This window comes from Mustela erminea, chromosome X (genome assembly GCF_009829155.1).
Source record: "Mustela erminea isolate mMusErm1 chromosome X, mMusErm1.Pri, whole genome shotgun sequence".
In the NCBI taxonomy this organism is placed as follows: Eukaryota; Metazoa; Chordata; class Mammalia; order Carnivora; family Mustelidae; genus Mustela; species Mustela erminea.
Window position 1 is genome coordinate 110,114,640 of NC_045635.1, and position 16,047 is coordinate 110,130,686.

At 38.6% G+C, this 16,047-nt stretch overlaps 1 protein-coding gene across 6 annotated transcripts in view; it reads right to left on the bottom strand.

The window, feature by feature from the left end:
- The window catches only part of ENOX2 (ecto-NOX disulfide-thiol exchanger 2), a 265,301-nt gene that overhangs the window by 157,367 nt on the left and 91,887 nt on the right, over window positions 1-16,047 (bottom strand). For 2 of the 6 annotated variants that reach the window (XM_032329520.1, XM_032329527.1), the window contains one exon: window positions 1,374-1,517. The exons of 3 other annotated variants lie outside the window; for them this stretch is intronic. The gene's annotated coding sequence lies outside the window, so the exon portion shown is untranslated. Of the gene's footprint in view, window positions 1-1,373; window positions 1,518-16,047 lie in introns of those variants that run through there. One more of the 6 variants, XM_032329521.1, reaches the window with a different exon arrangement.

The window sequence follows — 16,047 nt, forward strand, 5'->3', positions numbered from 1 at the left end:
ACCACCAGGCCACAGACAGAAATAGAGCTGGGATTAGAACTCACACCAGTTCCTTAGCTAGAAACTACGCCTTTCCAATGTTTCAGAAAATACAGTTCTCTAAAAATCACTCTTTTCTCAAGGGATCCAGATAGCTGTTTTACTGTGTTTTTGTTTTTTGAACTCGTATTTGACAAATACCTTGATTTGGAAGCAGGAAGGACCTATAATCTAAGAATCTGATAGGATGTTATATGTTTGCAAACATGCTCCATGTTATAAGGAGAATATAAAAGTAATAGTAAAACAAAACAACAAAACCAAAACAGAACAAAACAAAAACACCACGAACATGTGTATTAGGCCCGCTCCCAAATCTTAGTCAGTCTCTACATACTGTGGATACTGTTTTCAAATGAATAGCCAAGAAACAAAGAGATACATTTGAAAATGCCAAATGATGAATTAAAATTTGGTTCTCCTAATGCTCCCCCACTCATTTTGGAGAAATTTACCCTGAGAATAGGCTAATGGAACATGAGGGTAAAGGGGGATTGGAGGGGAGGACAAAAAGTTGGCTGTTACAAACGATTTAGGAAAATCTTCTCATTACCTGTTCCAAGAGAGCTATGAGGGCATAAAATGCATGTGGCAGAGTGTGTACTGTGGGAAACAAGGCGGGCGGTGGGCCGGGGCAGATATATGAGGTTATCTGCATTACAAGTAAAAGTGAAGGTAGCACACCACATGTACATACAAAGAAAAACATACAATGAAACCATTCATTCATGCAATGCTCCTACTTAAATCAATGTTTTCACTCATCTTTTTTTGTCTCAAGCCTACCCATTCAAGGGTCAGCTACAAATATCACTTTTTTTTCAAGAGGTGGGGAGAAGGGGAGAGGCAGAGAGAGAAAGGATGGGGAGACGGAGAGAGTCTCAAGCAGGCTCTATGACTAGCACAGAGCCTGGTGCCTGACTTGATCTCAAAGCCCAACTCAGGGCTCAGTCGCACGACCCCAAGGTCAGGACCCGCACTGAAATCAAGAGTTGGACACTTGACAGCCTGAGCCACCCAAATGTCACTTCTGCTGTGAAGTGTTCCACGAGGCACAAGGCTGAATGACACTCTTCCCCGTTTGTGCTCCCGCTGGTTTTTCCCCCTTTTCCACACTTAACCACAGCACCAGTGATACCCTCGTCATTAGAGTTATTCACCTCTGTGCTTTCCCACTCCCCTCTTTATCCCACCATTAGTTCCTTGAGGGCAGGGGACTCTCTCATTTCTGTAGTTCTTACAAATGCCCACACAGTGCCAGTCACAGACTAGGCTCTGGGAAAATGGTGACTCAACATCACTGGCTCAAGATGGTGCCTTATTGCCTAGCTTACCTGAAGGAGCATTTGTTCTCTTTCTTTTCTTGCTTGACTCCCCTCCATTCTCAATGAGGCCTTCTGTGACCAGAGGGCCACTGGCACTACCAAACTGCAGGGGTTCGTTGTTGTTGGCAGGGTCAAAGGGCAGCTGGTTCAATCCTAAAGAAGAAAAAGAAAGCCAAAATCCAGACTCTATTAAGGACTGGGATGTCTCTAGATTATGAGCCACTAGAGGAAAACTCTCTAAATCTCAAGAGCCTAGGAATAACAGGTGAGTTCCTTAAAGCTAGTTGCCATGGGTAATTTTTCCAAATTCTGTTTAAGAGTACAGAATTAAGATAAAGGGTCTTATAAGACTGTGGCTCATCTTTGAGAAGATCCCTGATGTTTCTGGGAAATTAACATTTTTGGTCACAAGCTATCCATTATCTCCTATCTCCTTCCTTAAAGAGATAGGACCTTCATTAAATGTGGCTATGGCTGAACATACTCTTCCTTTGAAAAAGTATTCCTCAGGTTCTCTCTCTCTCTTTTTCTGAAGATTTTATTGATTTATTTGAGAGAGACAGTGAGCAAGAGAGAGCACGAGTTGGGTAAGGGAGAGGGAGAAGCAGGCTCTCTGCTGAGCAGGGAGCCTGATGTGAGTTGGGGCTCGAACCCAGGACACTGTGATGATGACCTGAGCCAAAGGCAGACACTTAATGGAATGAGCTACCCAGGCGCCCCTCTACAGTTATCTCTTGACATTTTTCCATTCTCTCTTTCACTGTAAGGTTGTTGAGTTAATGTAGCTATAATTATTAGACTACCGTGGTGTCAAAGTCACTGCCAATGATAACAGAGCAGTTGCTAAAAAAGGAAACCACAACTATAGCAAACAAGAAAAGAAAACAAAGATATGGAACTTGCAAGGGGTAAGTTGGAGTGACGGGGAGTTATGACCCAGGTTTGGGTAGCATTATTCCTATCCTTTTCAAATGATGCCGGAGCATGATTGCTTTACTACTTGCTCCAGCACCATCTAAAATGGCAAAAGGCACTTTCTACTCTCCAAGTCTTACATGGTTTAGCCAGGGACATGCAGAAAGTTTCTTACTCCTCTGGCAGCAGCACCTGGAATTTCAAGTGTTTCGATTAAAACTTCATGAAAGTTGGAATCAAAAGCTTTGTTAAAGACCAAAGTTAGGTGATCTCTCTTAAGCCTTTTAGCCACTGATTCTCTCATCCTATCAAAAGAGGAATCAGGTTGACTAGGCATGGCTCATTCTTTAACCCTCAATTTTTCTGCAGCCCATAGCTGTATAATTCTCTTTTTTTGTTTTTTTTTAAATATATATTTTTAACGATTTTATTTACTTATTTGAATGAAAGAGCAAGAGCACAGAAGAAGAGGGAGAAGCAGACTCCCCACTGAGCAGAGAGCCCGATGTGGGGATGTGGGGCTCGATTCCAGGACCCTGAGATCATGACCCAAGTCGAAGGCAGGGGTCAATCCAGGCGCCCCCTAATCCCCCACTAATCCTTGAGACAATGTTGTAAAAGGTCAATGAAAGCTTGGAGTCTGGTCAGCTAAAATCAATCAAGTTTCAACAAAATGATGCTAAGTTCTAACAAAATGTCCTTACATTATTGTTTTTAGTTAAAAGTATCCCTATGCTAATGTTTCAGCCCATGTAACAAATACCATTCCTTCAGCAATCAGACTCCACTTGGAATACCTCCATTAAAAGTCTTCTAGAACTTGTTAAACATTCTTCCTTATATCACCTGAGTAAGTGAATGAATGAAAACTCACGTCTGTGTCTTAAGTCAACTGTTCACTGCATCATATCTATGTTCTATTAAATCCCTACCATGATTAGAACTAAAGAAACAAACAACCATTGCTATGTATTAAAAAACATTCCAATAATGACCAAGACTATTTACAAGGACAAGATTTTAATACAATTTACAAATGAAGAGGTTTCTTGCACCTGAGTGGTCCAAGTGAAATGTGAGTAGTGTACTATTGCAAAACTTTTCTTGGTATTTCTTCCTGCAGTATTATACTGAACAAAACAAATTCCATGTAAGATGGCATGGTATTGGGGGAAAAGTATATATTTTGGAGGCTGACAGATTGGGGTTAAAATCCTGGCTATGTCTTTTACGATCTGGCAATTCTTATAATCTCCCTTAGTCTTAGTTTCATAATGTGTAAAAAAGGACTGATAACATTTGTACCCAGTCGTTGCAAACATAATAAAGATAGAATATATATATATATACTTAAAGTTATTATCTTACTATTCTAAGTAAATTAAAAAAAACTTTTCCCTGTAAGTTTGTAAACTCTTCTTAAGAGGATCTCCTCCCCAACACTCTACCCTCTCTCTTCACCCCCATCTGTATCCCTGGTGCCTATTACCACGCCTGGCACATAGTGAGTGTTGAATGAATTAATACTCAATAGGGAGGGGGTAGGTGACTCATTCTATTAACCTATGTAGTTAGAGTAAAGATATGACAGCTGATAATCAAGAATTAATGCCACAACTTAAAAGTTCTGATGCTGATTATATCAACATTACTTAAAATAATTAGATTTCAAATGCATCTCCATCATTTGAGTACCATACTGCAGGACTGTGAAAGCTTGATCAAAAGGAATGCTCAGAGATTAGGAGGTTCTGATTAATGACGGTTAATCAGAAAATTTTTTCTTATTTTGTTTTGCATTTGATAATTTTACAAAGTAATATATTAGTCCATTTCCCTGCCTTATTAAGTCGCTGACTGAAGATGTTATAGAACTTCGGAGCCATAATCTATAAAAGGAGGCTATAAACAGTGCCTAGCTCATAGGACTGTTAAAAGGAGTAAAACAAAATTATGTATGTAGAACATTCTGCATTACATCTGGCATACAGCGGATACTCAATAAATATTAACTGCCACTACCATATTTTGAATTTGATTTCTATTCCATTTCAACTTCTAGAATTATTGATGTACAATGTGAGGAGAGTGGTCTGAATTTGCTCTGATCCAAGGATAAAACCTACTTTCTTCACTGAGTCTTTTCGCTGTTTGAAAAGTTGGAGTTTGGGAAAGGAATCTGCTAAATTAAAAGTATTCAGTCATAGATATTTGACTGTAATTGTTTTGCCTTTAATTTAGTCCCAGATGTTAACTTTAGGGATTTAGGTATTTTGTTCCTCATACTAGCATATAGATATTTGTTTGACACTAAATAAAACAGAGATTTCAAGTATTTTCTGTGTATCCATCTCATATATGATCCAGATATGTGAAAATCCTGATAATTTAGCACACCATCTAATATGTTATAGTTTCTTATAGAAAATGCTCTCAAATCAAGTTGAGAAAGACATATCACTCAGTAAGTTGATTCATTGAATATGAATCCACATTTTGCATTATTTGGGACCCAATACAGTCTCCAAAGATTTGTTGTTTAAGAACAAGGGCTACAGAGATAGCAAAATCCTTTGGCACCAGTGCTTTCTAGACACTTGGATTGTATTGTTTTATTTCTCCCCTAAGACAACACTAAATAAACCAATAAATCAGTAAATCAATAGGTACTTAGAGGCTTTTCTGTGTCATGTATTTGTGACTCAAGCTGAGTGCTACAGTAAATAAAACAGCCCCAATAAAATGATTCAAATTCTTAAAAGAAAACTACCGTTTTAATTTTAAGAATTCTTACTGCAGAAATTATGACTTAAATGTAAAATATTAGCAATGACCATATTGTAATTCTCACCAAAACCACAGAATTTATCTTCAAATCTCTTATGGAAGCTATTTCTCCTATTTTTCTAGTAGGAATTACGTTAGGAAGATATTAGGAAAATATGAGATGAGGAGGAAACTTTTGAGGTTATTTAGTTCATTCTTTTAAGCAATATAGGAATCTTATCTATAGAATTCCTGACAGGTCTAAATCCTGAGGGGCATGGGGGGCTTCTTTGTCTGGGGACCATTCCTTGTGTGTTCCCAGAGATTCACCTTGCTTTGCTTACCTTTTTCAAAACTACCGCCTCCTTATTTTGAGGGTTCCTTTCATCTCCCCCCAAACTGCCTGTGAAGAATGATGCATTTTATTCAACTATTAACTTGCTTATTGTCCCTAAAATGAGAGCATGGCATGTCTAACTTTTTAAGGGTTCTACTCAAAATTACAGCAAAAAAAACAAATGAAGGACTCATGAATAGTTAACAGAGCAATGTTAGAAATTTTCTGAAGTCTGGCGTGCCTGGGTGGCTCAGTTATTTGAGCATCAGATTCTTGATTTCGGCTCAGGTCATGATCTCAGGGTCTTGAGACGCAGTTGGTGTTGGGCTCTGTGCTCAGCAGGGAGTGCACTTGGGATATTCTCTCTCTCTCTCTCTCCCCTTCTCTCTGCCTCTGCCTCTCACTCCCACATTGTCTCTCTCTCATATATATAAATAAATACATCTTTTAAAAAAGAAATTTTCTAAAGTCTTACATAGTTCTCATAGTCCTTGCCCTTTTATTCCTGAGGATAAATTTAATAAAACTTTGAACTTTGCTCATTCATTTCTCCTCACACCTAGTCCCCTCACTGCCTAATCCCACAAAATATACAGTTTTTCTAAAGGGAACCATAAATTGATAAAAAAAAAAAGGAAAACAATAAACATTGGTGTTATAGGTTTTTGCTACTGCTGTAGCTTATGATCACAATCAAATCCATGTAGTAATGTAATCTCATCTACAACCAGGTTGACAGATTTAGAGAGCTGACCAGCTGTTATTTCATGTCAAGTCAAAATACAGATTATTTGACTTCATAACACAAATGAGGCTACTTTAGAGAGTATGCATATTAGGGAAGGGTGGAGGTGGGGTCCTTGGAGAATGACATTTCTCATGCAATGGAACCAGCAAATTAAATCTCTCCGAATGAAGTGTGGTTCTCAGTGAGTTCACATGCAATGATGTCTGCCATACAGATGCAAATAATTCCTGGGCTTTGAGGAGAGCACTGAAGAATTTTCATGACTTATGAAAGAAGATCAATGATCTCTTTGTGCCCAGCTGCTGTTATAGTTACTGTCACAATTCACTTTACAGAGCTTTCCACTATCAGGTCAAATGAGGGCTAACCTTCAAGATGCAATCTAACACTTAATGATTGCTCCAGGTAATCGTTGGGAAATATGACCCTGTGGGTCCCAGCCACTTCTTATTTGCAGCTGTGGCCCATAGACTTAAGGTGGCACAATCTTAGCAAAAAGGAAACACAATTATACTCTGGATTAGTTCCCTTTCAAAGCAAATGGTTAGGTCCCGAGAAATCTGGTGAATTCAATTCAAGGCAGTAATCTCCAGACAGACATTCAGATTGAAAAAAAAATAGAGTATCAATTTTTGGCAAAAGTAACACTATAGCTAATTCATGTATAAAACAATTTCCTGTAACCTGAGTCCTATTTTCCAAGTGATTTCATTTTGAAATCAGACATGGTACTCCATGGTAATAAGGGAAAGTAGATGGTCTTCAAATTAGTTTTTAATTCAAAACTTTTGGAGAAACACGGGGTTATTGGGATAATGGTCAGGACCTTAATGTGCTCGCTGGTACTTTTGTAGGATTTATCCATCCCTGGGAGCCTCGACTGAAAATGTCTGACTCCCTTTTTTGAGCTCTCACTACCGAGCTGCTCCACTTGCTACTTCTGAGAGAGTATTTGCAATGTGTCACAGATTTGGGCTGCAATATCACTGTCCAGCCACAGGGGTTAGCAGCCAAAACCAATGAACATTTCTCAGTTCCAGGTCTTAGCTGATGTCAAACAAACGAAACCTACTTTTGTCAATTTCATGAATTCAATATTCTGTGTAACTGGTTTAGTTGAAACAAGAGTCATCGTAAAAGATTAATAGGGGAGCGAAGAGAACAAGGGAAGTGACGAGAAAGGAAAGGGCCAAAATCCTTTTCTACTAAGAAACTTGCTTGAATGATGGCGAACATAAAAATTTCCAGGGGAAAATGTACATTTATGTCACTCAAGCTGTGATACAGGTGACAGGCAGATTTTTATTGGCTGTGATCATTCAGCAACTTTTAGGGACTCCTCAAACTACTTGGTCAGGCATTCAAGTCCTTCAAAATAAGGCCCTACCCATTCTGAGCACTGTCTCTTACCAAGCACCAGCTTGTACTCTACCCCAACACTTTTCAAACTTTAATGTGCACACATGTTCTCAAGGGAGCTTGTTAAATGCAGATTCTAAAAAAAACTAATAATAAAATGCAGATTCTGTTTTAAAAAGTCTGGGTTGTGAACTGCTTTGCTAACAAGTCCCAGATAATGCTGATGATCCTGCTGGTGTGGGGAATCACACTTTGAGTAGAAAAGACTGACATATACACACACAAAAAAAAGAAAAAAAAAGACTGACACTCTAGCAAAATGGGACTACCTGGTGTTCAATGAATCGTACATTACTTTCTTATCTCCACATCTTTAGCTCACACTGCTCCACCACCTAATTCTTGATTTCCAGACTTCAAAACACTATCCTTCTCTGATGGTTTGTCTCAGATGCTATTTCCATCATGATGCATTTCCTTATCCACTTTCACCCAATCCATTACATATACAGCAACGGAGTGGGTCAACCATTCACTGGCTGTTAAGAATGCTTTACAAACTTAAATGCTTTACAAACATTATCCCATTTTACAACAAAGAAAGGAAAACTTGCAGAGTTTAATAGAGTATTATGCCTCCATCAGAAAGGATGAATACCCAACTTTTGTAAATTTCCCAAGGTCATGCAGCTAATAATACAGCAAGGAACTTGGGCTTTTTTTCTTTTTAATTCTAAAACACTGTTCTGGTTCTTCTCAGATCTTATCTGCATTTTTCATATGCCTTTTAAGAGCATACCTTGCTTTATAGTTCTTTGAGTATTTGTCTTCTCTCCTGCCTTACCCACTGCCACTAGGTTGTAAATTGCTTTAACACACACTTTACATCCCAGTCATTGTTAAAATCTCCTCCTCCATGATGCTCCGCACGATGGCTTGTACAATGTCAGAGCACTCCAGAAATGCATATTGAACTGAACTCAGCTACAACTTGGGTACCACAGTCCTGTTTCCCACCCTGGATGCCAACCATCCTGGTGCTAGGGCTGTCATGAAGGAAAGAAGGAAGTATGGCTTTTGGGTTCCTTCAGCATTCCTGGTATCCCCTCTACCCTAGGATGCCTGAAGGAAGACTCTTTGGGGAGTGGTGTAGATGATCATACACTCTACCCCTAACCTTGATTCTGCATAACCTCATTCTCCCTTTCCAAAGGCAAAACTGTCCTTCCACTAAGACTCTTATATGAGAAAACACTATAAAAGAAACTCCACATACGGATCTTTTCTTAAGAGTTCTATGTACGCCAGGTTACAGATTTCTGCTTTACAAACTACAGCCAAGAAAAGGCAATTCCTAGAGATGTGCTGTCCACCACAGTAGCCATTAGCCACAGTAGCCATACGACTATTTAAATCTAAGTTTAAACGAAATGAGATGAAAAGTTCAGTTTGTGGGCAGCACTAAGCCACATTTCAAGTGCTCAGTAGCCATATGTACCTAGTGGCTACTGTAGTAGTAAGCACAGTGCGGAGTATTTCCATCATCATAGAAAATTTTACTGGACAGTTCTGCTCTAGAATAGACCAGGATTCAAACCCACACCTGCTAGTTACTAGGTGTATCATTTACAAGAGGTATAAAGCAAGCCCCTTGATCTGAGACTGCTTCTGCACCAGAAAATGGGAATAATGCCCTCTCCTATAGGGAAGTGAGGAAAATTCAATGAGAGAATGTATATTTAGGGTCTAGCACATATTAGACACTAAATAAGCATACAGATCCCTTCTTCTAGTCTAATCGAGGGTTTATATGAATTTGTCTCAAAAATGGAATAAGAAAGTTTGAATGGCTGGCTCTTTAGGTCCGCAGGCTACATCCTATTTACAGTTTGGGAGATGCTAGCTCTGCATCCATTTTATAACCCTCTTTTTCTTTCAGATAATACACAACCATTAAGGTAAAACATCAATAAATGATGCTGGGAATAGTCACTGATGGCTCTTTGCTTGTACTATTTTTAGGAGAGAAGACCATCTTTGTCACCGTGAACTTTCCAACATAAAAGAACCACACTTTAGCCTTACAACTGAAATGCCTCCTTTCGAAGCTTTAATCAGTGCTGTTTCGGCTGGCTACTATATTATGAGAACATTTCAAACAGTGACATGAGAGCTGGAATGGAGAAGGACGATTTCTCTCCAAATCCATATTTTCCTATGCTCAGAATGTTCTCTGTGTTTTTCCTGTGGGGCTGACAGGTCTCAGGGCTAGTAAAGGTGAATTATTCCAGAAAAGTCTCAACTAAATCTGTTAAGATGCTTGAGTTCCATGAGCAGGAAAGCAAAATATATATTTCTAACTCCAAGAAGAAGAATGCTTCAGGATTCTGTTCCCCTATACAATTTAAGGGTTGGGAAACACAGCAAAATCGCATTCCTCCATGAAAACTGTTAAGAGTGGGTTAGCATAAGAATGGCCATCCTGAAGGCCGGGAAGCCATTTTACTGAGCGTCCCTAACCGGCTGACACTGCATAGGAGACTTGAGATGAGAGGAACTAGCTAAAACCTGAAAAAACAACTTAGTCATATATCACCAGGGCGGTTAGGCGGTGGCGCCACAGGGACCAGATGTTAATGAAAAACAAATAGTTAACTTGCAGAGATACAAAGTTCAAAAAAATGTTGATTTGATAGAACAGTTCAAAGTGACAGATGGTAGGCGATTTATCATTTTCCTTAGGATAAAGTCTGGCAGTCTTCAGAGGAACTCAGAAGAAAAAGTCTTGATTTCCTGTAGTTTAGCCCAGGGAACAGTTACAGCAACCACCCTTCTCTCCACATCTTAGAGGGTAGGGATTAGAAAGATGGTGATTCATCAGTGCCTGCTTTGAGCTGGCTCTAGGCCATGCTACAATTCCTGTTGACCAATTTTCCACTTGAATGACAGCAAAAGGGCGGGTTCCTAACAGGCTGAACGTTAGGTTATCTGTTTAAAACCTGCCTGAGAATGTGCCCAGAGGCACTGTATTATGGGTGTCTCTGTCTAAATAAAATAAATAATTGCAGATTTCAGAGCCTGAGGACAGAGAGTTGTTCTGGCACTGAAACTGGAGTCTATCTTGTCAGATCTGTAATGAGGTCTTCCCTTCAGGCTGATTGATTTCATAAAGCTAAGGTAATTATCAAAAGCAAGCACAGTTCTCCCTGTAGAAACCACTCGGCTGGTTTTGAAAACTAGCAAGTCAGCTGGATCTGGTCAAGAGCCTCAGCTGAGCCAACCCTTTCAGTAGGAACAGTTACTAAACAGAGAGCACACCAATTTGTTCTAACAGATTCTTAAGACACCAGTAAATACGTTGTAAACAAGGTTCAGCAAAATAATTTCACATGCTGTAAGTCAGCGAAAATCAAAGTAGCAGTCAGATAAATCTGCATTTCAGTGTTGGATGCTTTGGCGGGGGGAGAGTGAGAGCTGGACTGGTCTTTGCAGAGTTAATTTTATCAATTAATGCTAGAAGGATATTGGTATCCTTCAAGACTGAGGCACTGCATGAATAACATTTTTATCTTTGTTTTCTCTAAAATGTACACACTAATTTCATTAGATTTCCTCTTTTTTTTCATTTCATTTAGCCTTCATTAACTATTTATCCAATCACTGTGCTACAATTTTAATTGCCTTCTAATTAACCAATGATGGGTTTATGATATTTAGGATTCCCTAAAGGTAATACAGTAAATCTTCATTCACACGTTCAAAAAATTTTATCCTCCCTTCTTCCCTCCCCAACCCCATTAATTCTGCTATACTATATCACTACTGTTCTGGAGTTATGCTTACCGCACTCCTAATATTTGATCCTCCTTTGGATTAGTTTTTTCAAGAATGTATGAAAAACAACTCTGCATAAGCTGTAAAATTAAACACACAGGAGAAAACAGATTTCTGTAACATGATAATTCATCTTTTATAGATCCATAGCTTCACCACCTGAGGAGTATCGGGGTGTCAACAGTGATTAGCTCCTCTAGAGATGTCCCTGGGCTGAAGTCAAACCTACTACTGAGGCGAAAGCTAGAATCTACTCCTTGACAAGATAACATGACTATAAAGGAAAAAGCCTGCAAAAAAGAACTAATCTGTATTTGAAACAAGTCTAACTTGTTGTTCTATGAAAGAATAAGCAGGATCTTAATTTTGCTCCAGCGTGGAGTCTGAGATATTCGATGTATATTGCAATGACTGAATCTATGAAATAATAATGACAGTCTCTTCTCATTCATCAAATTCATTCAAACAATTCTGTGTGCTGGGCAGTGTGCTAGGCCCTAGCATTTCAGGACTCAATAAGACACAGTTTCTTTCCTCAAAAAGATTACAATCAGAAAGGAAGGCAGATAAATAAACAGGAAATCTGGCCCAAATTACTACATCAGCTTTGTCTCTTGTTACTTTCCACAAATATGCTTTGCTTCATTCATAACAAACTTTTCAAATTCCTCAAACATGCTATGCCTTTTCGTATCTGTGCTTCTTTTTTTTAAAGTTGTTTTACTGGGTAATAACACAACATAAAATCTATACCACTAACACAATTTTAAGTGTACTGTACTGGATTGTTAACTACAGGCATGATGTTATACAACAAATCTCTAGAATTTGTTCATCTTGTGTAATTCAAACTTCATGCCAATTGATTAGCAATTTTCCATTCCTCCTGCCCCTCAGCCACTGGTAACCACCATTCTGTACTCTGATTCTATGAGTTCAACTATTCTAGATACTTCGTGTAAGTGGAATCATGCAAGATCTTTCCTTCTGTGACAGGCTTATTTCACTTAGCATAATGCCTTCAAGGTTCATCCATGTTCTTACATTCTATAGGATTTCCTTGTTAAGGCTGAATTATATTCCATGGTATGTACATCCTACTATTTTTAATCTATTTATCTGTCAGATATTTAGGTCATTTCCACATTATGGCTATCGTGGATAGTACTATCAAGAATGCCAGTGCTAATATCTTTTTGAGATTCTGATTTCAATTCTTTGGGATAAATACCTAGACATGGGATTGCTGGATCATATAGTAGTTCTATTTCTAATTTTTTGAGGAACCTCCATATATTTTCCATAGCAGCTGTACCATTTCCAATTCCCACCAACATTATATAAGGGTTCCAATTACTCCACATCCTTGCCAACACTTTCCATTTTTTTAACAGTCATCCTCACAAGTGTGAGGTGATATCCACTATAGTTTTGATTTGCATTTCTCTGACAGTAGTGACATTAAGCATCTTTTCATTTACATGTTGGCCATTTGTGCGTCTTCTTTGCAGAAGTGTCAATTCAAGTCTTTAGCCTTTTTTAAAAACTGGGTTATTAGGAGTTTTTTTCTATTGAGTTGTAGGAGCTCTTCATATATTCTGGGGATTAGCCCTTTATGTTTTCTCCCATTTAGTAGGTTGCCTTTTCACTCTGTTGATTGTTTCCTTTCTGAAGTTTTTTAGTTTAATGTGGCACCACTTGTCTGTTTCTGCTTTTGTTGCCTGTGATTTTGGTGTCATATCATGAAATCACAGCCAAGACCAATGTCATAAAGCTTTGTACTTGTGTTTTCTTCTAGGAATTTCAGTTTAAAATTTTATATTTAAATATTTAACATATTTTGAGTTGATTTTTGTGTATGTGTAAGATAAGGGTCTAATTCATTCTTTGCATGTGGGTATCAGTTTTCTCAACACCATTTACTGAAGAGAATCTTTTCCTCATTGTACATTCTTTGCACCCCTGTTGGTGTTCAATGGACACTCTATGCATGGATTTGTTTCTGGGTTCTCTTTTCTGTGCTCTGTACATACCATTCCCTTTGCTTGAACTATAATTGTCCCTTTTTCCACCTGGAGAGCTTTTATTCATCCTTCAAAACCTTGATGAAATGTTACCTCTTCAGTGAAATGTTTCTTAATTCCCAAAAGCTCGCCCCACAGAAATACACAGTACCTTTCTATCAGAGCACTTATTAGGACCTTGGGGTTCCTTCTGGGTGTTTGTGGGTTGTTGTGTATTATGGATGGAAGGTTGCCAAGATCTGATCTGTGCCTTAGAAAGCTTACATTTATGGCAGAATGAAGGATACAGTGGAGGTGAGAAGTCACTAGAGGTAGAGAGACCAGTTAGAACACCAGAATGACATGGTGGAGAGATGACAGTAATATTATTTCAGACAGTGGGAATGTGTGGGGGAAAAATGAGTAGATTTCAGGATATTCATGAAGTAGAATACTCTGGATTTGGTGTCTAATTAGATCTGGGAGTTGAGGGGAAGCATGGAGTATGAGATGACTCCATCTTAAAGCTCTTAAATCTCAGTCTTGAAAATCATGCAAGTTTTGTGGGCTTCAGTATGAGAAAAAGCAAAATCCATTGGAAGCATATCCACAAAGCTATGCTGAAAAAAAACCACTTCCAATCTCTATTTACCATGAAATAAAGGCTGCCAGGGAATGCCAGCAAATGGCTTATACTTGACCTTTACTATGTATTCTTAACAAAGCCTGTCAAAAGATATCAATTCATCCAGAAAATATAAAGCACAATAGTCTAAGAGGCAAGATAACATACTTTTGGGCTAAGGAGAGAGAAAAACATTTTAATAATAGCTCTCAGACTTGGTTTATTTTGTCTACAACATTCACTGACAAAGTATATTTGAAGGTCAGGAAGACTTAATAAATTCCTTCCATTCTTCCCTTCATATTTCTCTTTCTTCTCCTCCCAAAAGAACTCCTTAAAATGGTCTTATTAAAAAATCTTGCATTTTAGTAGCAGTTGTCTTTTGGCTATTATAGTATGTTGGATTAAGCTGATGTTTCTCTTATTAACAATACTCAAAGAAAACTTGGAAAAATTAATGCTATGTTGTTTTTCACCCTGCCACAGAATATAGCAATGTAATTGTCTCCTGGAGAAGCACTCTAATCATCTTTAACTTTAAGGTAAATTCATTTCAGAAAGATGCTTTGAGACAAACAACTTACAGAGTAAGTCAGGGTTTCTAGGAGATTGTGAAGTGATAGATTGCATTAAAAGAGTCCTATAGCCGAATTCAGTTCCATGAACGGTTCAGCTTAGGAATTTCTCTGGGGGCGCCTGGGTGGCACAGTGGTTAAGCCTCTGCCTTCGGCTCAGGTCATGATCTCAGGGTCCTGAGTTCGAGCCCCACATCGGGCTCTCTGCTTGGTGGGGAGCCTGCTTCCCCCTCTCTCTCTCTGCCTGCCTCTCTGCCTACTTGTGATCTCTGTCAAATAAATAAATAAAATCTTAAAAAAAAGAATTTCTCTGCAACAAAAGAGCACTACATGGAAACTAAAGTTCTGTTACTTCATGAGGTAAAGGCCTTAAACACTGCACAGATCCTTAGCACCTAAGAGTTCTAGGCACCCCAGAGGCAGCAAATGGACAGTCCAATTATTCTGATTACACTATAGAGGAATCTGTTGTACCAGGTGAAGTCAGAGTGTGAAAGCACAGCAACTTTCTAAAACTGCCTTTAAGAAGAATCCAGGACTGGAATAGGCCCAAACATCCTTTCAGTCCAACTGACATTCCTGAGATCTTAGAATGGGTTACTCTGATTTAAAAGATCATTCCAACTTGTATTTTGTCCCTAACTGAATCCATTTCCATCTTCCATTTGGTTCTTTTTGTTGTTATGTTCTGGGGAAAGGCATTCTTTGAAGACAGATGTGGATTGATAAATTTATAGCCTTGGTATATTTATAGGCTCAGATTTTCCTGGAAACTGCACACTTGCGTAGGATGATGGTGGAAAGAAGAAACAGAATAGCAATGAACTAAGGCCATGAATACCTAATCAAGTAGCCTAGCTTCCTGGGCAGATGCCATGCATGACCATATAGTTGCAGTGCATTAAACCAACTGTATTTAGGAGTCCTCCCTTTGGGCTCCTAAAAGGCAACTGTTTTCTCTGATACACATGTGACCCAAATCGGGTTTGCCACAAAGTGAACAATGTCAAAAGAAGCTCCCATATTCCTTTGTTTTTCAGCAAGCACTTTCTGTCTTGACCCAGTCCCTAACCTCACAGATTTGTTAGGAGTGTCCAGGAAAGATCAATACTTTGCAGTGCATCTCATTTCTGGCTACGTATTAAAGTTACCTGGAGAACTTTAAAAAAAAAAATACCAACACCTGAGCCCTACCCCCTATAAATCTGATTTAATTGGTCTGGGTGGGGCCTTAGGATCTAGTTTTTAAAAGATGCCAGGTGATTATAATGTGCAACCAGGACTGAAAACCACTTGCAATAAATGGAGCAAATGAGTATATGCTGACCAAAGTGTGTTTGTTTTTTTTAAATAAAATCAGGCAACACTTAGAGGGTAAGTTCATTTACTCATTATCTACAATATGCAGAAAACTGCATTAGTTGTGTGGTATAAATTGGTTACACCTAAATTTGTCCATTTTATGATGCTTCTATGGAAAAAAATGGAAAGAAAGATTAGAAGGGTTGCTGGCAAAAACAA